We start from the raw sequence: 24,062 nt of genomic DNA, 5'->3' as shown, positions 1-24,062 counted from the left end.
GAATATAATAGTGTGCTGAGTACAGCGAAGCACCGTGCCCGAAGCATGATCGCAGCGGTACGGTGTCCGTGTCGACTTAAGTCGAAATTCGGGACAAAAAAATGTGAGAAAAAACTCATGTCAACCTATCTCACGTGCCAACCTTCATACAGTTGAACCTATGACCCATACCAGGCAGAGTTTTCATCTAGATGCAGGCAGTTTACACAACAGAAGGACAAAATAAGACAGTCGTGTTACAACAGGAGAATTACAGTGGGGAAGAGGAAGACTCATTAGACAATGTGATAGTTGAAGAATAAATACGGCACGGTACTTATGTAGTATCCGGGCTGCCGATTTTGTGATTGTATGCCTTACCTTAAGGCATACAATCAGATGCGATGCGATTCGATGCGATTTTGCATAGGATTCAATGTTAAGAAGGTCCTGTTCATTTCCCCACTATCCAAGTGGGCATAGAGTTGATTTTATATAGCGTGGCGAGCGCAGCGAGCCACCGAGCCCGAAGCGTGGCGAGCCCCGCGAGGGGACGCATATTTCTTAAAAAGTATTCTGTGTCCCCTCGCGGGGCTCGCTACGCTCGCCTCGCTACGCTCGCCACAGGTTTATATCCAACTCCATGCCCACTTGGATAGTGGGGAAAGGAAAAGGACCCCTTTTTCCCATTGAATTCTATGTTAAAATGGACTCAGACCATTTTAACATTGAATCCTATGGAAAAATCTTGACCATCGCATCGCATACGATTTGGTCGCATGCTATGCGATCCGATTTCTAAATCGGACGCCCAGATACTACATAAGTACCTACGGCACTTATAAATGCAGAGGGCGGGTGTCATAAACTAATAATTAGGCTTAAGTAAAGTAACATTAAACATCAATATTTATTGTGTAATTCATAGAACGATCATGTTAATATGGCGTTACGCATAAAAGCTATCCTGTTATTCTGAAACACAATTATAGTAAAATAGACCAGTGAAGATGATCCGAAATGCTTTCAGTAGAAACCCAATATATGTCTGAACCACCTGGTATTACTGTTAATCAGCACAGCAGGACACTGAAAAACGCAGATGACAGATATTTGTATGATTAGCGTCTACCAAGAATTACTGTTAAAAAAAAAAAAATCCCAGCATTCATTACAGATCACAATTCAACAGAAATGAATCATGATAATTAAAACCTTCGCTAAGTAACCGAACTTGTACAAGCAGCAGATTTGATGATAGCGTGTATATGGTTTATGTGACAAATACAATTATTATGTATAATTATTTTGCCCCAATTAGCACCATTCCTCTACACCAATTAGCAAAATACAAAGCAATTGTTGCATGTTATATAGTAACAGAGGAAATTACTTGACGTGTCTTGTGTTGTGTTAAGAAAGAAATGCAGTCCTACTCTACCTATTCAATGAGGTCCTTCTATTTATCTTGCGTTAATATTACTACGTCTGCTTCTCCTTCACCTACAAGCACCAGGCTGGCTCACCTACAAGCACCCTGCTGGCTCACCTACAAGTACCCCGCTGGCTCGCCTACAAGCACCGCGCTGGCTCGCCTACAAGCACCGCCCTGGCTCGCCTACAGGCACCGCGCTGGCTCACCTACAAGCACCGCGCTGGCTCGCCTACAGGCACCGCCCTGGCTCGCCTACAAGCATTGCGCTGGCTCGCCTACAAGCATTGCGCTGGCTCACCTACAGGCACAGCCCTGGCTCGCCTACAAGCATTGCGCTGGCTCACCTTTGCATTCAGAAAACAATTTAAGCTGCAGACAGTCACTTAGAGCCCTCACCCACTCACCTCCCAGTTACACCTCTGAGCCTATCCCTTCACACTCCGCTCCACAAATGATTGCCACCCCTCCTGTCTACTGATGATCTTGGGCTCTCAAAACCCACTTCTTCATGCCCAGTCATCTCTCATCCTTCTTCTATGCTCAGTTGACCCTTCTGAGTCACCCTAGTCTGTCCTTTCCCTTTAATAAGTAAGCTTTTACAAGCGGGACCCTCTTTGGTCATGTGCTAGGGTGTGGATTATTAGGTCGACAATAGGTCAAAACATGAAAAAAGGTTGACCTGGTCTAGGTAGACATTGACAAAAGGCCAACACAAACCAAAAGATTGGTGTGCGGGGGAGTCATGCTGGTATTAAAATATTAGCTAAAGCCTTAGGTAACCAGCTTAATCCCCTTCTCCATTGTTTAATTAATCAAGAACATGGGCTTTATTATGGGAGTTTAAATCCCAGTTGACCTTCATACTATCATATATAGTACTGTAATTACTCTAATCTGATTGGGAGTTATGAGATATCATGGTTGGGCAGGCTAAGAGGATAGTACTCCCCAAACTGTCCTCTTTCAATCCATTCCATACACCCAATCATTCCCTCTCCTTAACCAGTTTTATGTAGTTTCCTCATCCTTTTATGACAGGGGAAGATGCTTGAATGTCTCAAAACCTCATGTTTAGATTTAGAGCTAATAGAGGTCTTGCTGCACCTAAATTGGTGTTTACCAACTTGCTAGTTTGTTGGCCCAGCTTTTTGATTGGCTTTTCCATCTTTCCTATGGCTCCCGGTAAGGTAGACAATGTGAACATGCATTTCTCTATCAGTAGAGCAGTAGAAGGTATCTCAAAAGGAAAATACATGGGTGTGTGTGTGATGGGTGGCAGGGTGCAATTTTACTTCCATGGCAACCACAGTCGAGTGACATTCAATGTAGTGGATTTAAAGACTTCGCAATCCTTCTTGTCATTATGCTATTTCAAAGAACTCTATCAGCATGTAGACAAAGGATTTGACAATATGTTACAGCTGAGATATGACCAGTGGCAGGTATACCAGTGTCCCCCAGGGAGGGGTTAGAAGTTACCATCTGCTTCATTGTAAGCAGAAACAAAACATACAGATGTGTCCTTGTACCCCTATCCTTTCTGCACCATTTGGAGCATGTGTATTGGCGAAAATACACATGTGCAGATCTGCAGAGCAAACGCCTTCGGTGAGTATTACACTTGCTGATTCGCTCACACACACAGCGGTGCTGGTGTTTCCTGGGCGTATTTATATGAATGGAGCGCTGGGCATCTCCATCTGAACGCAGGCCTGTAAAGTCAGCTGCCTGCCCTGACTACGTCCAGGCGCCCACCAAATGATAGTTCCACCATCAGTCTAGGCTGACTTTTATTTGCAAATGGGTGGAACAATCATTTGGTGGGCGGCGTCTAATCGCTCGGTAAGCATGGAATGTACGTGGAAAACATAAATCACCCCCTTAGTATGCTTAGGAGGGAATTCAATTGGACCAAGCCCACAGAAAAAACCCTGTGTATTTTTCCTTAGTTGACTTATAATGTATTAGCTAAAATGACAAATGCTATTTTTATCCCACAAACAGCTTAAATCTAAAAAACAAACAAACAAACAAAAAAAACCACCACATTTAATTTCGCTTTCTCCAAGAACATTCAATGATTGTAACACTTCAACGTTTGTTTTATAACATGCCGGTACTTATTAAAATTTATTTCAAAATAAATACTTCTATTTTTATTCAAGAAAAGCATTTTAAGACATTTGAAATACTCCTCTTAATGTTACTCTATAGTCTCAAACATAAAAGATCTTTGCTACAGCATTATCCTGGCAGAACTACAGACAGATTCCATGTTCAAATTACACAAAAATTTTACAATCGAAAAGTACCCAAATTTAATGTAGACAAAAACACACCAGATGTACTTCACCTGCGGCAATATAATATGACATTGTTCTAAATAACAATATACTGCTTATTTGACATAAATCCACCAAGTCACAGAGGGACTTATATTCTTCAACTACTTCAACTATAATGGAAAGAACGACTCTTTTACTAGGAGCCAACTTATTACACCGCCTGTCAAATAGCAAAAAAACAAAAAATAAATCCCGTCTATCTATTACGTAAATCTATTACGGCATGTTTCAAACTCATTACCTTTATGAAAACACACAGTAACATTACATCTAACAAACAATGTGAGTACTCATCCAAAGTGTTCACTAATTTCTGAACTGCAGTCTTTAAATAAGACACAGAAGCAGGATACAATTATTTATGATGGTACTTAATTATCTCTTTATTAGACTTCAGGGAGAAAAACAATAGTTTGAATAATACGGAATAGGTTTTAAATAGGTTTAGAAGAGGTTCTAAATCAGTGCTCTGTTACACGGTTGTTTTATCTTTTAGCCAATGTTTGCTTCTTAGATCCCCACTGATTGCAAATTATGTTTTGCTTTAGAAGTTACATTTAATAATGAAATGTAAATAAAAAAGAGATTTTATTTAGAGTTACCAATTACATTAAATGGGTCATAAATATATTCAACATTGGAAGAGAATACACAAAGAATATGGAGGGGCAGATTTAACTACGAGTGATATTCTTGTGATCACTGATTATGAATATTTAATGGTGCTCCAACAAATCAGCTGTTATGTGTTTGACTAATGACATATAGGAGCTGATTGGCTGAGCAGCATTTAAGATAAGTAATGAGTTGATAACATGATTATCACACATTGCTAAATCTGCCGCAAAGTTTGACACTTAATAATCCTGCTTTTCTTTACACGTATTAAAATCTTTTATTTTTTTTTAACATGTTTCAGCATTGATTTCTAAATCAATTGGCATAAAAAGCAAATCACACCCAAAATGGAATTGGAAAAATTAAACATTAATCCAAATTTTTATTTCCTGGTGTCCAGGACGCCACCCTTCTTTGCACTATTTTGAGTTATCAGGCATTCAGAATAGACATCATGGAAAGTTGCCAGATTGGATGCAATTTTGAACACCGAGAAATAATTCACTGGATTAATGATTATTTACAGTTCTCCATCGAAATGTGATTTTTTTTTTTCGTTTTATGCAGTGTTTTTATTTTTTAAAATGTTTCCTTATTTTGTCAGGTCAAGAGAATGTAATGGGACAATTTTTTTATTAAAAAAAATATAATTAATTGTAATTAAATCCAATTCAAAAAAAAGGAAACAAAGACATTTACCAAGATAGATGGGAAATTGATAATTACATTATAAAGGTGGTTAAGAGTATAAATGGAAAAATATTAGTGGCACAGATTGGGGGTCGAAGGACTACACAGTAGCCATTAAAACAATCTATGAGAAGAGACAATAACCAGGTGTCTACAGTGATATACGATATTGGAGGACAGTTGCCTTTATACAGAGCGATCTCTAACCTATCGTATGTACTCACACATCCAAAAGCTCTTCATGCTTCAGCCAGGGTTTCTCTCCTATTCCAGCTCATGACAGTGGAATTTGAATTGGAGGTCAAGTATAAGACCAACATACATAAATATTATCACCAACAGCATCAAATGTAGATGACATAGTGACTCAAAAGGGGTGCGATTTCTAAGAGTCTAAATGGGTGGATTAGAGGACAGCAACGGAACTTGACTTAAATGTGATGAAAACTTTTGAAGAAAGTCAGAGTAAATGCCGGAGCCACCTTTTGCCAAAACTGCTTCAAGCCACTGGGAGAATAATGCAAGAAACAATGCTGGTGGAAAGTCAAGGCTGTCCCCAATAAGGGTCAACAGATATCTTGAAATTGTGAGATCAGCCTTGTCCTAGTACATATGCCATACAGTATTTTGATGTAGAACCTTAATTGAGGCAGTAATGTGACGGTGGATGGTGCAGGTCTCTGCGTAGGAACCAGAGACAAGAAAGTGAGGGTTTTCTTTGTGAAATTAGCCTCAATGTTGAGCCATAGGACCATACATGATGGGGCAAATGTTGGCACTACAGTACTTGCAAGAAAATAGTCAATAGACAGTGCAATTGTTTGTCAGGGAGAGTTCTTCCACCAGTGGATATAGATTTTTTTTTTTTAAAGGAGATTAGAACATTCTCTGATGACTTTTGTTTCAGATGAAGCATACAATTAATTGGGATCACAACAAGAAGTGTTAGGGGGAATACACATAGTCTAGATCTCTTAGAAATGAGCACAGATTGCTCCGTGTGTATGCCCTAGAGCAACCGTGATGTGCAGCCATCACCTGACTAGATCTTGACTACATGTAGTCAAGATCTATTCAAATTGCCAGTCTTCTAATCAGAGAACACTGGCTATCACAAATCGCCCATACACACATCGTTATGTGTGTATGGGCAATCTAGCCACTGGGAAGCACAAGGGCTATTTTAGGACTCCAAACAGTTCACTTTTCAAAGGGCACCTAGCTGGACTCACCGACAAATTTTAAAAGATCCACAGATGGAGCCAATTACTTCACTTAGAATTCCTTGGAGACCTGAAAAATGTGATATGTCTGGAGTCCTAAGGACTGAGTTTTAGAACTTAGAACAAAGTTGAGAACAAATTTGCTCCCCAAACCTGAAAATAAGATTAAAACAATTGTCTGGATACATTTGTTCAAATCAAACAGTTTTAACCAATGTGTCTGAATGATCATTGTCTCTTTTTCAGGTTTTGGTAACATAATATTGATTGCACCCAATCTTTACCAGATTTTTGTTCTCTCCCGATGTTCTAAGCTTGAAAAGTGATTAAGTGGGGAGGGATGAACCACCAGCTCCTAACTATCATGTCACAAACTGGGTTTGAAAAATGACAGTTATAACCTGATTGGTTGGTGGTTTATAACTCTCCATTTTATCACTTTTCAATGCTTAGTACATTCTCACCCTTAAGATGGTTATTGCAGTCACTTACATGGTACTGTAGAAGCTGCACACCACACACTTTAAAAAGAGTAAAATAAATAATTTGATCAGTTAGAGGTTTATAGCCGGAACATAGGATTTAGAAGTTTGAGCGAATACTAGATTACATAAACATCTGTCCCATGTCTGCATGCCCAATTGTATCTTTACTGTGTACTTATTTTATTTTGCCTTTGGTATGTTAAGAATGTAAAACAGAAAATGCGGTTACACAGATAAATTGTTGGCTTTTCAAATGAAGTAACCGATTTGGGATACATCAAGGTTTCCCGAGACTGGCGGTATCCAGATGACAGTCAACAGACAAAAAGGTTGAAATCCACTAGGTTGACATTGACAAAAGGTACACAAGCAGTATGTCAAAATGGCAATGGTTATGTGAAATGTGAAAATGTCGCCTTTGATTTTTCATGTTTTTTTTTTTTTTTTACTTTACATGCTTTATGATCCATGTGGAATGCAGGTGTAATGGAGCGCAGGACCATGCCCGAAGGTGTGAGGGTAGGCACTACACAAATTGGGGGTCCATGTTGACAGATATAGACATTGGCACAAAAAGTGAAAAACTCACGTCAACATTTTTGTGTGTCAATTTGTCTACGTTGACCTCTGACATGTCCACACTGCTTGTCGGCCATTCATGTTCGACTGATTGACTGTCGACCGTATGACCCGTAGTGACCATAGTTGATGCACAACTTCGTAAATATCTTTTGGGGGTGAAGGGCTGAGCAAAATAAGGCATTCCTAATTAAGGGCCTGATTCAGAACTGTTCGTTAGGCTGCGTATACTCGCAACCTAATGATCAGGTCAGCATTACCCCGCCAAAAGCCTCCCCCCCCCACTAGCATGTGAGAGGATGTATAAGAGAACACATGCGACCGAAAGGGGAAAGAGGTCATTTGATGGTTGCCATCTAAGGAATTTTCTCCCCTTTGGTAATAAGTCAGCCTGAACTGACTTTTATTGGTGCCGATGATTGCCGAAAAAGCAGGCGTGCGCTGATGTCCTGTGAAGTCAACCATCCCCCCGCGTTTGCCTGCTGCCGGTCCCTGCCCGACACCTTCCCGACCCTACTCATGCGAACGCCTTGGCGTGTGTGATACTCGCCGAAGGCATTTGCACAGGGGATCTGCACCCACCATCGAAAACGAGACTGAATTTGGCCCTAAATGTAGACTAAGCGTGGATCACTGTTACTGGTGCACGGGGGTCTGGAATTGGGAATCTACTCTTTTAAAGGGACAACGCAGTTTCACAATCCCTGTCTGATTGTTTCTTTAAAGAAGCCACCCCCGACTTCCGGTTCCGGCGGGCATGTAGTGAGCCGCAAGCCACAGCAGCTCCGTGGACGGTGATCGGGGCGGCACCCCAGGATCACCGCTGAGCGGTCACACACGAAGGACTGTGTCCCCATACCTTCAGGAACAGTCCCCGCTGTATGGAGAAGTATTTGTCTCCAATGCCAGGACGCCAGCAGCAACGGAACACGATCCAGCCAAAAATCAAGATGGCGGCCGCAGCAGCTAAGACGCCCAGAGCGGGGCGCGCAGACCCATCCAGCCCTCAGATGCCTGCACTCCACTCGCAGCAGACTGATACCCACATCAGCAGCCCTCTCACCCCCACACCAAACCAGGACTGCGCGGAGAACACAGGACAGCAGTCCGCAGCCTCATACCAGGAGATGGTAAGAGCAATAAGAGACACTATCACTCCCATGTTTCAGCAGCAGGCAGACACATTTAAGTCCTCTATAGAGGAACTCAAAGGACACTTATCTCAGCTCACCCACCGTGTATCCCACAATGAATCACAAATAGGGACTGTATTCCATGAAGTGCAAGAATTAAAAGCACATAATGATGCATTACAAAAATCCTGTCATATGATGACTAATAAACTGGACGACCTCGAAAATAGGTCAAGAAGGAATAACCTGAGGCTAGTGGGGCTCCCAGAGGCAGTAAGGGGACAGGCACTGCAACACTTCATAAGGAACACTTTGCCTGAATTGCTAGATGTGACCACTGACTGCAGCGATATGGTCATAGAGCGGGCACACCGCTTGGGCCCAGAGAAGGAAGGAGCTGGTAATAGACCCAGAGTGGTAATTTTCAGGACACTAAACTATCTACATAAAGAATTGATGTGGGCAGCCTCCCGCAAAGTGAAGGGCCTGATGTGGGAAACACATAAGTTACACCTATTCCAGGACTACTCAGCTGAGGTCACCAGGGCCAGGCGGGAGTTCTCAGTGATCTGTACCCAGTTGATACGAGACAACAGGAAATTCGCGCTAATGTACCCGGCCAGATTACGGTTGTTTGAGGACGGCAACTTTAAAGATTTTTCTACACCGGGAGATGCACAAGCGTATTTAAGAGCCGGAGAAAGAGATAGCCCAACAAGAGAGTAAACGGAGCTGTTACTAGAAGTATTGAGACTATGTATAACCACTGAGGGGTGGAGGACCGGTAATTTGGGTTAAGAAATACAAATAATTGAAAAGACTCATCTAGCGGGGAAAATCCGCAAGATATGGGAAAAAGTCAGATGTTACACCTCTGATTAGTTTTCCATAGTCCACACAACAAAACCTAAAGGAGGGATACATGGACTTATGTGTAGAGATTTTTGTTTATTTGGAATGAATATTGGGGTGCCGACCCTTGTCGTTTGTCCGGGACGCTTATAGCAGATTTGATGTGCTCTGAAAGGAGCCTTTTTTCCCGGAAGTCTGAAGACAGGCAAGATATTGCCGAGGAGAAAAGTTTTCTCCGAATTTCTGTGTTTAGTTATGACCCTAGGAATGGGGTTGGAGTTACCAGTTTGTGTTTTACTATGTTCTGTAGGGGTTGGGGATGTTGGGGGAGGGAGGGAAGGGCAGGCAGGAGGGAGGGGATGTCACGGCTAAAGGGCTGGATGGAGTCGTGTGGTGCACAGGAACCGGAGACGGACCAGGAGGAGTAGGATTGAAACGTGCAGGTTTAATAACGGATTTCATAAATGATAAACTTCACTCAAATACTTCTTTAAGTGACAGTTGGAATAAATTAAATAGAGTCCAGCACAATACTAATAACGGGCAGGGAAATCTGGAAACGTATACTTGGTGAGCCAGAGTACATAGATGAGGATCCGGAAGGAGGTTGATTTGATGACAGAAGAAATGGATCCGGATGACTGAAAGATGATGGAATGAATGAGTTGTATGAAGGAGGACAGCGGGAAGCTGTGCAGGGTAATTCTGGGACACAAGCAGGAACAAGCACTAGGTAGGACTTGCAGCATTGGTGTCAGGAGAAAACTTCCTTGTAGCAAGATGCAGGGAGCAAGGCACCAGAGTCAGGAGAGAAAGAGCCAGGATCCGGGAATCGGCTAGGAGTTGTGAATGACTCCAAAGACTCATTGCACTGACACTGAACAGCCTAGGCAGATCCCCTATATCCCCAGGGGATGGCTGCCATTGGCTGTCAGCACAGGATGAGGAGGGAACCTCCACTCTGGGCCAATCTGTCTCCTGCCCTCAACCAAGATGGCGACGCCGGCCTCCCGGCACCACTACTGCTGCCATCCCTACCCAGAGCTGCCGCTACCCGCACACCGCAGACCGGAGCCTGCACACGCTAGCCGGCGGCGGGCGCGGACGGGTGAGTACTGTACCCGCCGCGCTCCGTCGCGGCTACGTGTGACAGTACCCCCCCTTTTCAGGGTGACCCCAGGGCGCCTATGGGCCTTGTGCGGATTTCTCTGGAGAAATTGCTTTACCAGTTTTGGAGCGTGCAAATCAATGGAATCCACCCAAGAGTTCTCTTCGGGACCAAACCCAACCCATTCCACCAGATACTGGGTACGAGAATTGCGGCAACGAGAGTCTATAATGCGTCTTACCTCGAATTCAGCCCCACTTTCGGAGTTAATCTTGGGCGGTTTGGGAATCTTCTTTTGATAAGAGTTCAACCTTAAAGGCTTGAGGAGGGACACATGGAAGGAATTCGAAATCCTTAGGGAAGGAGGAAGTTGAAGTCTATAAGCGACAGGATTAATGACTTGGATGATAGGGTATGGCCCAATGAACCGGGGAGCCAGCTTCATAGAGGGCAGACGGAGGCGTATATGGCGGGTAGACAGCCATACCCGGTCTCCGACTTTCAATCTGGGCGCTGCCCTTCTTTTCCTGTCTGCCATCCTCTTGTATCGGGCGGAAGATTTAAGAAGAGCGGTGTGGACATCCGACCAGATTTTAGCAAAGCGTTGTAATGAAGTGGTTGCTGCAGGAACTTCGGAAGAGGATAATTCTGAGAAATCCGGAGATCGTGGATGTTTGCCGAATACTGTAAAGAAGGGGGTGGTTCCGGAGGAAGAGTGATAGGAGTTGTTATGCATATATTCTGCCCACGGGAGAAGATCCACCCAGTCATCTTGGGAAGACGAGACAAACAGTCGGATAAAGGCCTCCAAGTCTTGATTCACCCGTTCTGTCTGGCCGTTGGTCTGGGGATGAAAGGCAGTGGAAAACTTGAGTTTGACCTGTACCGCGGCACAGAGAGCTCTCCAGAACTTTGCAACGAACTGTACTCCGCGGTCGGATACAATCTCTTTGGGCAGTCCGTGAAGTTTAAAAATGGTTGAGATGAATAGCTGAGCCAATACTGGAGCAGAGGGGAGACCTTTTAGTGGGAAAAAATGGACCATTTTCGAGAATCGGTCGACCACTACCCAGATTGCGGTATGACCTTTTGAGGGAGGTAGTTCGCAAATGAAGTCCATTGACAGATGGGTCCATGGTTCTGTGGGAATGGTTAGAGGGCGGAGAGGACCAGCGGGAGTTGTTCTGGGCACTTTATGCTGAGCACATCTTACACAAGAGGCAACGAAGTTGGTTACGTCGTGGCGGATGGTTGGCCACCAATAAGAACGTGACAGGAACATCAAGGTCTTTTGTGCTCCTGCGTGCCCTGCGAAGCGGGAAGAATGTGCCCATGACAATATTTTCTTGCGAAGTTCGGGGGGAACGAACGTTTTACCTGGAGGAGGAGATGGCTGTACGGTTACTTGGGCGAAGACCAGCGGATCGAGGATTGGACGAGGAGGAGTCTCTAGGTCAGAGGTCGTCTCAAAGGAGCGGGATAGAGCGTCTGCCTTAGTATTCGTGGTTCCAGGTCGGAATTTAATTTGGAAATCAAAGCGTTCAAAAAACATGGCCCAACGGGCTTGGCGGGCAGTAAGGCACTGAGCCTGTTTAAGAAAGGACAGATTTTTGTGGTCTGAATACACGGTGATCTTATGTCGTGCCCCCTCCAGAAGGTATCGCCACTCCTCTAACGCAGTTTTGACTGCAAGCAACTCCTGTTCCCCGATGGGGTAATTCTTCTCTGCTGGGAGGAATTTTTTGGAGAGGAAGGCACAAGGGTGTAATTCTTGATCCTCACCTTTTTGTGACAAGATGGCCCCGATCCCTTCCGAGGATGCGTCCACCTCGAGAATGAAGGGCCTGTCGAGGTCTGGTTGGAGGAGGATTGGTGCCGTCATGAATGCTCTCTTTAACTGCTGGAAGGCAGAGGATGCTTCTGGCGACCATCGGCTTGGATCAGCTCCCTTGCAAGTGAGAGCAGTGAGGGGAGCAGCGATAGTAGAGAAGTTCCGGATAAATCGCCGGTAATAGTTTGAGAACCCTAGGAATCTCTGAATTCCTTTGAGTGTTGTGGGGGCTGCCCAGTCTTGGATGGCTCTCACCTTCTCTGGGTCCATTTCTATCCCAGTGGCGGAGAGAATGTGACCCAAGAATGGAATGGACGTGACCTCAAAAACGCACTTCCAACTTGCAGAACAGTTGATTTTGGCGAAGACGTCGTAGGACTTCGGACACTGTCTGTCTGTGAAGTTGGAGATTTGGAGAGAAGATGAGTATATCGTCTAGATAGACTACGATGGAGTGGTACAGCAAGTCCCGAAAGATATCATTTACAAACTGTTGGAAGACAGCGGGGGCGTTACAAAGGCCGAAGGGCATCACCAGGTATTCATAGTGGCCGTCGCGCGTGTTAAAAGCCGTCTTCCACTCGTCACCTGGACGGATCCGGATCAAATTGTAGGCCCCTCGCAGGTCCAATTTAGTAAAGATTGCTGCCCCTCTGATCTTGTCGAATAGTTCTGCGATAAGGGGTAAGGGATAGCGGTTTTTAATGGTGATGTCGTTCAGGCCCCTATAGTCGATACATGGCCGAAGACCGCCATCTTTCTTTTTCACAAAGAAAAACCCGGCCCCGGCCGGAGAAGTAGATGGTCGAATGAAACCTTTGTTTAAGTTCTCTTGAATGTACGAGGACATGGCCTCAGTCTCAGGTAGCGACAGGGGATAGATGCGGCCACGAGGAGGGAATTTCCCGGCCACCAGCTCTATCGGGCAGTCCCAAGGACGGTGAGGAGGCAGGGTGTCGGCACCACCTTTACTGAATACATCTGTAAATGAACGATATGGTGCGGGTATCGACAAGGGTGGAGCTGAAGAGGATGAAGGACAGTTACCCTCACGTTGTGGATGGGTCTGGTAGACCGGAAGGATCTGAGGAATGCAAGTAGACTGGCAATCTGTTCCCCAGGCCTTGACCTCCATATTGGTCCAATCGATGTGTGGGTTATGTTTGGAGAGCCAGGGAAGGCCCAGGACCATTTGGTGTGAGGACTGTGGAAGAATGAAGAATTCGAGGGTCTCTTGATGTAGAGCTCCTATGAGCAGTGTCACCGGGGTGGTCTGATGGGTGATTTGTCCACTACGAATTCGACTCCCATCCACTGCAGTGAGGACCAGCGAGTGATCCAGGGGTTGCACAGGCAGGGCATGTTGGGTAACAAAAGAAGAAGAAAGGAAGTTTCCCGCTGCTCCAGAGTCCAATAGGGCCTGAACTCTTTTTCTCCCTTGGGGACACACAAGGGTAACCGGAATGGTGGAATCAGAAGAAGAGGGAGATGGAAGCAAGACTCCTAATCGGACCTCCCTCGGGGAGATTAGGAGCGGTCGTTTCCCGGCCGCAGCGGGCAGGAAGCCAATAAGTGAGCTGAGGAGCCACAGTACATGCATAGATTCTCTCGCCGTCTTCGGGACTTCTCTTCGAGAGAGAGACGGGAGCGGTTGATTTGCATGGGCTCATCTGTTGACACCGCAGGAGGCGGGGTTGGTTTGGAGGCTGGTGCGACATTGGAAGGAAATCGAGGGCGAAGGCGATCAGAGCGATTCCTCTCAAGTTGGCGTTCTTGGAGTCGCAGATCGACTTTGTTACATAATGAAATGAGTTCAGCCAGGGTGGAAGGAGAATCGCGAGTTGCTAACTCGTCCTTGATGCGCCCGGCTAGGCCGTTCCAGAAGGCAGAAACGAGAGCCTCTTCGTTCCATCTGAGTTCGGAAGCCAGGGTTTGAAATTGTACGACATATTGTCCCACTGGGCGACTGCCCTGACGAATCCTTAGGATCTCCGTGGCTGCGGAGGACACTCTGCCAGGCTCGTCGAAGATGCGACGGAAGGAGGCCACAAATTCTTCATAGTTATTGAGGATGGGATCCGCACGCTCCCAAAGGGGGGACACCCACTCCAGGGCTGGACCCGCCAGTAGGGACACGATGTAAGCCACCCGAGTCTTGGGAGAGGGGAAATTGGAAGGCTGGAGGGTAAAATGGACGTCACATTGATTCAGGAATCCTCGACACCCCCTCGGGGACCCGTCATATTTACTGGGGGTTGACAGGTGTAGCTGGTGAGGAGCAGCTGGCCCAGGGGGAGCAGCAGGGGCCGAAGCTCCGGAGGTTGGTGCTGCTGAAACTGAGGGAGCCGCCTGAGGTGATGACAAGGTCTGGAGAAATTGAGCCACTTGACGCTGGGTAGTCTCTACTTGTTCCAATCGAGCCATGATGCCTTGAAAAACATCCGTCATGGAGGCCTGTGCTTCACCCGATTCCATCGGGTCAGTGCAAACTGTCACGGCTAAAGGGCTGGATGGAGTCGTGTGGTGCACAGGAACCGGAGACGGACCAGGAGGAGTAGGATTGAAACGTGCAGGTTTAATAACGGATTTCATAAATGATAAACTTCACTCAAATACTTCTTTAAGTGACAGTTGGAATAAATTAAATAGAGTCCAGCACAATACTAATAACGGGCAGGGAAATCTGGAAACGTATACTTGGTGAGCCAGAGTACATAGATGAGGATCCGGAAGGAGGTTGATTTGATGACAGAAGAAATGGATCCGGATGACTGAAAGATGATGGAATGAATGAGTTGTATGAAGGAGGACAGCGGGAAGCTGTGCAGGGTAATTCTGGGACACAAGCAGGAACAAGCACTAGGTAGGACTTGCAGCATTGGTGTCAGGAGAAAACTTCCTTGTAGCAAGATGCAGGGAGCAAGGCACCAGAGTCAGGAGAGAAAGAGCCAGGATCCGGGAATCGGCTAGGAGTTGTGAATGACTCCAAAGACTCATTGCACTGACACTGAACAGCCTAGGCAGATCCCCTATATCCCCAGGGGATGGCTGCCATTGGCTGTCAGCACAGGATGAGGAGGGAACCTCCACTCTGGGCCAATCTGTCTCCTGCCCTCAACCAAGATGGCGACGCCGGCCTCCCGGCACCACTACTGCTGCCATCCCTACCCAGAGCTGCCGCTACCCGCACACCGCAGACCGGAGCCTGCACACGCTAGCCGGCGGCGGGCGCGGACGGGTGAGTACTGTACCCGCCGCGCTCCGTCGCGGCTACGTGTGACAGGGGAAACAGGTCTTGGGGCGATCTTGCAAAGATATACTAGAATTGGGATAGGATGACAGCTATGAGAGTATGCTCGTGGAATGTCGGTGGGGTGAACTCTCCTATAAAGCGTAAAAAAATACTACTGTATCTCAAAAAACAAAAAGCAGATGTTGCCTTGTTGCAGGAGACGCACCTCACCGACACAGAACATGCAAAATTGGGATCAATGGGCTATGTTGTGGCAGCTTCTGCCTCCTATGGATCTAAAGCGAGAGGAGTTATTAAATTAGTCAAAGCCAAATTAAATGCGCAGATCTCCACGGTATACGTAGACCCAGAGGGCAGGGTGATCATAGTGAAAATGCAAGTGAACAAGGAACACTATGTCATTTGCAATTTATATGCTCCTAATTCCTCCTCAAAGCAGTTTTACCGCAAACTAATGTCTAAACTTTATGCACACTCGGATTCAAGACTGATTCTGGGAGGTGATTTTAATATGGTGGCCAACCCATTGATGGATAGGTCGTCCTGCCCGAGAAGGCCCCCTTCACAACCAGCAATAGATATCAAATTTATTACAGAACAACTGCATTTAATGGACTGCTGGAGATTATTATACCCTACAGATAGAGATTATACGTGCCTCTCAGCCGCACACGGTACATTGTCACGTATAGACTACTTGTTGACCTCCTCTTCCATGATGTCGGATATTCTGGATGCTGGTATAGAATCAATCTGTCTATCAGACCATTCTTTGATCTGGTGCGACATAGCCACATCGGTTGATACGGGAACACACCGCCAATGGTGATTCCCAGCGTATCTGTCCACATCCATCAAGTTCCGCAACATGTTGGAGGCAAAATGGGAGGAGTATATACACAACAATGCAAACCAGGATTCAGACCCATTGTTACTATGGCAGACGGCAAAAGCAGTTTTAAGGGGGGAGATCATGTCTATTGTTGGCAAATATCGTAGAGACAGAACAACACTTATTCAAAAAGCACAGGAGGAGCTAACCATGACCTTCGCGCACTACAAAACACAGGCCACTGAGGAACATAAACAGAACTATGTTAAGGCTAAAACTCATTATGATTCACTATTAGCAGTGGAGGCCACGAAGTGCATGTCCAACTCCACATTCCAGTTTTACACGCATGGTAACAAAACAGGGAGGTACCTGTCTAATTTATTTAGGGGAACTAGAACTTCGGCCGTGGTGGCTTCTCTCAAGACTCCTGAGGGAGGCATAACACATAAAGGAACAGAAATTTTAGAAGTCTTTAATAAGTTTTATACCCAACTATATAGTCAGGATCATATTGATCAGGCCAAAAAGGAAGAGTTCTGGGAAAAGGTAAGGCTGCCTGGGATCTCGGACTTGCAAAAGGAAAATATAATAGCCCCTATCACAGATGAAGAGGTCAAACAAGCCATAGGCATGTTGAAACCTTTAAAAGCCCCAGGGCCGGATGGCTTCTCGGGGGAATTTTATAAGATCCTGGCCCCAAGAATTGGGGAAACATTGAGAAAGGTATTTAACACCATAGTAAAGGGGACGCGGGTACCATTATATTTCAATTCTGCTATTGTCAAGGTGATACCTAAACCGGGAAGGGACAAGGAAGATCCGGGAGCTTACAGACCGATCTCCCTATTAAATGTTGACTACAAGTTATTAACTAAAATTATAGCGGAGAGGCTGAAATTTATCCTGCCACAGATAGTAGACCCAGACCAAACTGGGTTCATTTGTGGTAGGCACTCAGTGGTAAACGTTCGTAAGGTTTTAACAGTGATTCAACATGGAAGGGGGATAGAAAGCCCAGGTGGCCGGGCAATTGTGTCTATGGATGCGGAGAAGGCCTTTGACCTGGTCACCTGGGACCATTTATTTGAATGTCTAACTAGATACGGATTCCCGACTCCTTTTGTAGATCTAATTAGGGGTTTGTACTGGCACCCGCGGACCCAAGTAGCCTGTAATGGATATGTCTCTGAACCGTTTGAGATACAGAGGGGCACCAGGCAGGGATGCCCCCTGTCCCCCCTACTGTTTGCTTTGGCCCTGGAGCCACTGGCGGTTGCCCTGCGCGACAGCCAGGGCTACAGAGGAATAGAGGTGGGAACCACGACAATGAAGATATGTCTTTTTGCTGATGATATGCTTTTGTTTGCCTCAGACCTGAGAAACTCGTTGCCAGCCATTTTAGATTTGATCACAGCGTTTGGCTCATTTGCAGGCTACAGGATCAACGTGGGCAAGTCCGAGGTCCTGAGGGTAGGGGGTCCAGACGAGATTTGGGAGGGCTCCCCGACATTAGATAAATTTAAGGTCACAAGGGACTCAATTAAATATTTGGGCATTAACATACCAGGAGATTTAACTAAATTATATCAACTAAACTTTACCCCTATAGTAGACAAAGTCGTTGCCATGCTGGAGAACTGGAATAATCTGCCATTATCTATGATGGGGAGGGCAGCAGCCTTACAATCCATAATATTCCCGAAGCTGTCATATTGCATCCAAATGTTACCCATAAAGCTAACAAAAAAAGATATAGCTAAATTAAATACTAGTTTTTTCAAGTTCCTATGGCAGGGAAAGAAACCAAGAATGGCTAGACACAAAACATTTATAAAAAAGGCAGAGGGAGGGTTGGGAATCCCAAATATTGTAGCATTCACTCAGGCGGTGTTCCTAAGATATGTTCTAGATTGGTTACACAATGGTCAATCCTACACGCATAAGGCTTCAGAGGAGGAATTGGTAGAGCCGTACTCGTTGGCGGCGCTGCTGCATTTACCACGAAAGGACATCCCTGCGATGGTTCTGCAAAATATACTATTTAATGACACCTACGGGATGTGGACCCAGGTAAATAAAAAACTAGGTAGAAGACATACTGTTACTAAGTTTATACCATTAATGGGTAACCCAGCATTCCCTGCGGGAATGAACACGGCAGGATACCGCAGATGGAAAGAAAAGGGAATATTGACTATAAAAGATGTGTTTGATCCGGGAGGCAAGGTGATGTCATTTCAGGATATTAAGGATAAGTACTCAATCCCAAATAGAGATATGTTTTTATATTTTCAGGTTAGGCATTACATACAATCGCTGTCACCCCCCATGGTAAACCCTGAACAACCAGATGCCTTAAAGTCAATATTTGTACTAAGCTTAACTGGGCCTTTCAGACTCCGATATATATATACAGACCTTCTCCCGGTACAACCGGAGAAGATCTGGACTGATGCCATTGCGCACTGGCAACGAGACATACCAGAGGCGACTGAGATTGACATATTTCTAAAACCCATGGAAAAAACGTTGAAATTACTTCGATCAGCCCAGATGCAAGAGGTACATATTAAGACTTTACACAGGGCATACATATCCCAAGCTCAGAGGAGACACTACGCCCCCGGGGAAACGGGGAGATGCCTGAAATGTAAGGGCACAGGAGCTGATTTTTACCACTGTATGTGGGATTGTGGCCGCATAAGAAAATTTTGGGACAAAGTGATGGGATTCATAAATGAAATATGCCACTTAAAATTGACCAAGGACCCCTTAGCCATGTTATGTGCGAATTTTGCTAACTGGAACCTACAGGGCCGCAAAACGGCTCTTGTTCCTTTTCTGACAATAGTAGTGACAGTGGCTAGGAAAACCATACTAAGGAATTGGACAGTGTCTTCTCCCCCATTCCTTCACTCAGTCAAAACGTCCCTAATAAACCTTTTACACCTAGATAGGCGAGCCACAATCCCACATGTAGAACAAGGGGTTAAGAAGTTTATGCACAAATGGGGAGTGTATATTGACACACTGGATAGTGAATCCCAGCAGCGCATTTATTCGCTATATGAAGGCACCACTTGGTACCTCACCAGATCGTTAAGCAACACTTAGATTGAACCCAAGACCTGACTGGAAGGGGGAGGGAGGGAGGGTTAGAGGGGGGTAGAGTTGGGGTTATAGTTTGTTATAGATGTAATGATTATACAAGAAAGAGAACAGTAAAATCTCAAGGTATTCAAGGCATAAAGTTTTATTGACATGTTTAGATTAATATGACATGACAATGTATGTGAAAGATGCTATACATTCAATTTCTTGTTACTACTTGATTATTGATGAAAAATAAAGAAAAATGTTTTGCAAAAAAAAAAAAGAAGCCACCCCCATCCTTACAAGGAAACGTGATACAAATGCGTTAGAGAGAGAATTTTTGGCATATTTGGTTACGTGCAATTTATTATCCCACATAGGGGTATATTCAATGCTTTCTGCAAGCTGTCACAGCTCGCAGGGTCAGTATTCAACTGGCCCCCTGCACACGCCGATTCCCCATCACTCCGTTTTTTGGAGCAAGGGGGAATCGGTGTATGCGGCCACAGAAACAGTGAGACTCGCGACTTAATGCAGCCTCGCTGTTTGGGGGATCCTCGCTGTCCTGTGACATGCCCCCGGTACGTTGAATACAGGGAGCGGCCGGTGAGGGGGTTAAACAGCGAGGATCACTTATTTTCTGCGATCCCCGCTGTTTAACCCCTTCACCAGCCGCATTGAATATGGCACTTAGTAACACAGAGCCTTTAATATCGATTAATGTTAAAAAACTGAACTTTGGGTGAAATGTAATAGGATGAGAGATTCAGAAAGTGAGAAATTTGGTAAGAAATCTCCAGTTTTATTGTTCTACCCCTCATTATAATTTCTGTATACTAATGCTTACATACATACATTGACATTCAAACTGTTAAATAATACTGCTTTCACATTGCAGAAATGGGTAATGACACGGGATTCTTAAATGGGACTTTAAAACGGGTCTGAGCCTTGAGACCTTTCACATTGCAGGTGAAAACCGTTTTAAAAATCATTTAATACCATTCAAAATTCAACCCGTTTAACCCCCAAGGGACACGTTTCAAGCCATTGAAATAGAGCCATTCACACTGCCTAAAAAACAGCTCTAAAACGTGTAGGACTCTGCTTTTTAACCGTGTTGAAATGCCGGTTATCTTTAACCGGTAAATCAACTTTGGCATTTTCGCATTGCAGCCTTAAACTTTTTAAAATGGGAAAAAAACGGCAATATACCGTTTTAAAAGTGCAATGTGAAAGGGGTATAAGTGACGACAAGACATGTTATTGTGATACTGTATTAGCAATACTTTATTGATTTCACATGTAACTATTGAAATGCTCATCTCTTTTCAAATGTTTACTTTGTATGTGTACAATTCAGCGCTATTGCTTCAATAAAAAAATAAAAAAAAATAAAAAATAAAGATATCTCCAGTTTTTTTTAAAAGCGGCAATCATTTACACTGCAAAATCAAACTGGTGTAAATGATTGCCGCTTTAAAAAAACCTGGAGATTTCTTACCAAATCTCTCACTTTCTGAATCTCTCATCCTATTAAAATTTCACCCTTTGTACCCATTGTTTGTAACAGTGCAACTATGCACATCATTCATTAAAAAAGTATATTTACCATATAACAATTACTGAATAGATTGTTACACATCAGAAGGGTACACATTAGAGTACATGTTATCTGATCCAGAGGTTCGGACTGATACATAGTGCACATATTGTACAGACTTTTTTATTTTTAAAATACATTTTCAAAAATCTCCCCAACTTTTTTTCACGTTGTCGTTATGGGGTTTTGTTATAAGGCTGTTACATAACAAAATGGGGTGCTGTGAATACTTTCCGGTTTTGTACCTTTCACATTGAACAAGTTGTGAAAGGTACAAAAACAGTAATTAACCAGTAATATACCGTAGCGCTACTAGTTCCCATCCGCCGCAGGGACCGGCCGCACACTACCCATTCGTCGAACGGCCTTCCCAGCAATGCACGGACCCAGCTGCCCGGATCCCCGCACGCTGGCAAGTAGAAGGGGAAGGGGGCGCAGGCCAGGTACCAGGGGAGGGACCGGTGTGGGATCCTAAATAGTGGTTCAGACCTGTTCACACTGCACACAACGTGTCTGAACCATGTAGGATCCTTCTTTTTAAATGTTTTGAATTACCGGTTTTCTTGAACCGGTAATTTAAAACCGGTGCTTTCACACTGCAGCTATAACCGTTTTGAAATGGTTAAAAATCAGCAAATTACTGGATTATAGCTGCAGTGTGAAAGGGGTATTATATCACCTGTGATTCTGTGTGGAGACCTGGAAAATGTGCACTGTTGGGGGGTCCTGAGGAACAAGGTTGAGAACTACTAGGTGCAGAGTGAATTTACTGATTCTATAAAACTGGTATTTCTAAATGGTCATAAAGTAGTGTTTTACTCGTTTCAGACCTGGTTTTTTTTCATCCAGTTTTCTATGGGTTTAAACGGGTTCAATGTTGCGAAATGACAAAAACGGCATTAAAATACCATTTAAGGACAAAGACTGCATTGAAATACCGTTTAAAGATATGTGGTGTGAATGAGGTTTAACTTGCTCAGACCCGTTTAAAGAAACATTTCAAATGCTGGGTCTAAGCAGGTTTTGCAATGTGAAAGCAGTATGATTTAGATGGAGGCTCTACCTGTAAAGCACATAGACATCTAGGGCCAAATGTAATAAGGTGTGGAAATCAGAAGTGAGATATTTTGGGAGAGTTTTCCAATTTTTTTAAAGCGTCAACGAATTACATGGCAAAATCAACCTGGTTTTTCAGTGTAAATGATTGCCGCTTTAAAAAAAAATGGAAAACTCTCCCAAAATCTCTCACATTCTGATTCTCTCACCCTATTACATTTGGCCCCTACCATTCAACAATGTAACAAGTTGTGCTCTTTTTGTGTAAATACTGTACAACTAAAAAGCTTTTCATTGAAAACCGGTCAATAGTTGTATTCGTTCTGGCTGTTCAGAATGACCCTTACCTCTATGTTAGGCTTGGGAAATTTATAAAGCAAATGTTCTACGGTACTATTCCTCTGTACTTGGTAATCCTCGCTTGTGACAAAGTTGTGTTACGTGTTTAACATTTAAATATTTAATAGTATTGTAAAGACAAAGCTGTAAGAATACAGATGTGATCACAGGAGGACAGCTGGCATTTGGACAAAGATGGATTTTAAAGGCAATTATATTTCCAGTATGTCAGTGTTAAACACAGCTCAGGCTGCCTCTGCATCCCTAATTAGTACTCGTTTATCATTTTAAATCTACATTTGAAAACAATATCCTATGACAAGCACCTCCGGTGCCTCTCGGCCCAGTTTCCTACAGAAAAAGTAATTTGTGAAGGTTCAGGACACACCAGCATATTTGGACTTGTCCACTTCACTGCAACATGAAGTCTTCTGCTTCTTCGACAAGGATGAGGGCTGAGCAGATCAGACCACCGTGAAAATGCATCATATCATTACGCAAGGGCAACATTGGTCACAGACTACATCTATACTGTGTATATGGGTTGGGTACGATATTACGGCGGTGGAATCCCAATTCCAGCAGAGGCATTGCGATTGTCAAACTCCATCTAATTTTGGTGAGTTTTGTAGCCCTAACCTACCCCTCATGCAGCATAACCCTAACATACCCCCCCTCACGCAGCATAACCGTTCAATTCAGCAGCCTAACCCTCCCCCTAGTGCCCAACCATCGGAATTCATTGGGATGCCACTGCCGATATACACATATATACAAAAGCACATACAAACATCAACTGGTGAATAGCGCATAATTCAGATTGGATTGCGTAATACCAAAATCGCGGCAAACAGCCGTTGCCCATTTATTTTAACCACTGCGCAAATCTGAATCATGCTGGCCATACATTTGTGCGATTACATTCGATGCAATCTCAGGTTCGATTTCCTTTGAAGCTCAGCACTCAGAATTTTAGTGCCTTTGATCATGCGATTTATCGAATGCACCGTTCAATAAACAAGGGTGGTGGAAGAGGAGGGGCCAGGAAGTGAGCAGAACTCTTCAAGAATCGCACGTCGCCATTTAGAAAAGTCGCATGCTCACAAAACAGCATTCGACCGCACGTATAATTCGAGAAATATTATGTGCAGCACATAAGACTGTGAGACGCGACATTCTAGAGGCGTGCACGCATTGTGTCGAATGGTACACATTTTGTGCATACAACCATTCGATTTCTCGGCCAGATGAGGTCGAAATCGAAGGATTGTATGCAATATCTCAGAAGTGTATGGGCAGCATAAGTCAAAGGCTTCCACTAATCTGCGACACAGACAGGCTCAAAAGTAGGGAGGCCAATCCCAAGCCATTTTTTCCATCCCGGAATTTGGGATTAAAAAACTGTCAATCCCGGGATTCTCGGGATTGGCCTTCTGACCGGCGTAGGCAGCGGACAGGACGGGCGAGCAAAGGCAGCAGACAAGGTGGGCGAGCAGCAGAAAAGGCGGCAGCAGAAGGGGAGCGCGTGGCTAGAGACCATGCAGGAGGGGACCGGCAGACGTGGCAATGGGGGGGTTTGCGGCTGGCGCAGCCGCACAGCATGGC

The 24,062-nt window shown here is 44.6% G+C and overlaps 1 protein-coding gene across 1 annotated transcript in view; it reads right to left on the bottom strand.

Moving 5' to 3' along the window:
• Positions 1-24,062, bottom strand: part of CDYL2 (chromodomain Y like 2) — a 100,121-nt gene that overhangs the window by 22,826 nt on the left and 53,233 nt on the right. The window lies entirely within an intron of this gene.

Source organism: Crinia signifera, chromosome 11 (genome assembly GCF_055691185.1).
Source record: "Crinia signifera chromosome 11, ASM5569118v1, whole genome shotgun sequence".
In the NCBI taxonomy this organism is placed as follows: domain Eukaryota; kingdom Metazoa; phylum Chordata; class Amphibia; order Anura; family Myobatrachidae; genus Crinia; species Crinia signifera.
This window is presented reverse-complemented; position numbering and strand designations above follow the sequence as displayed.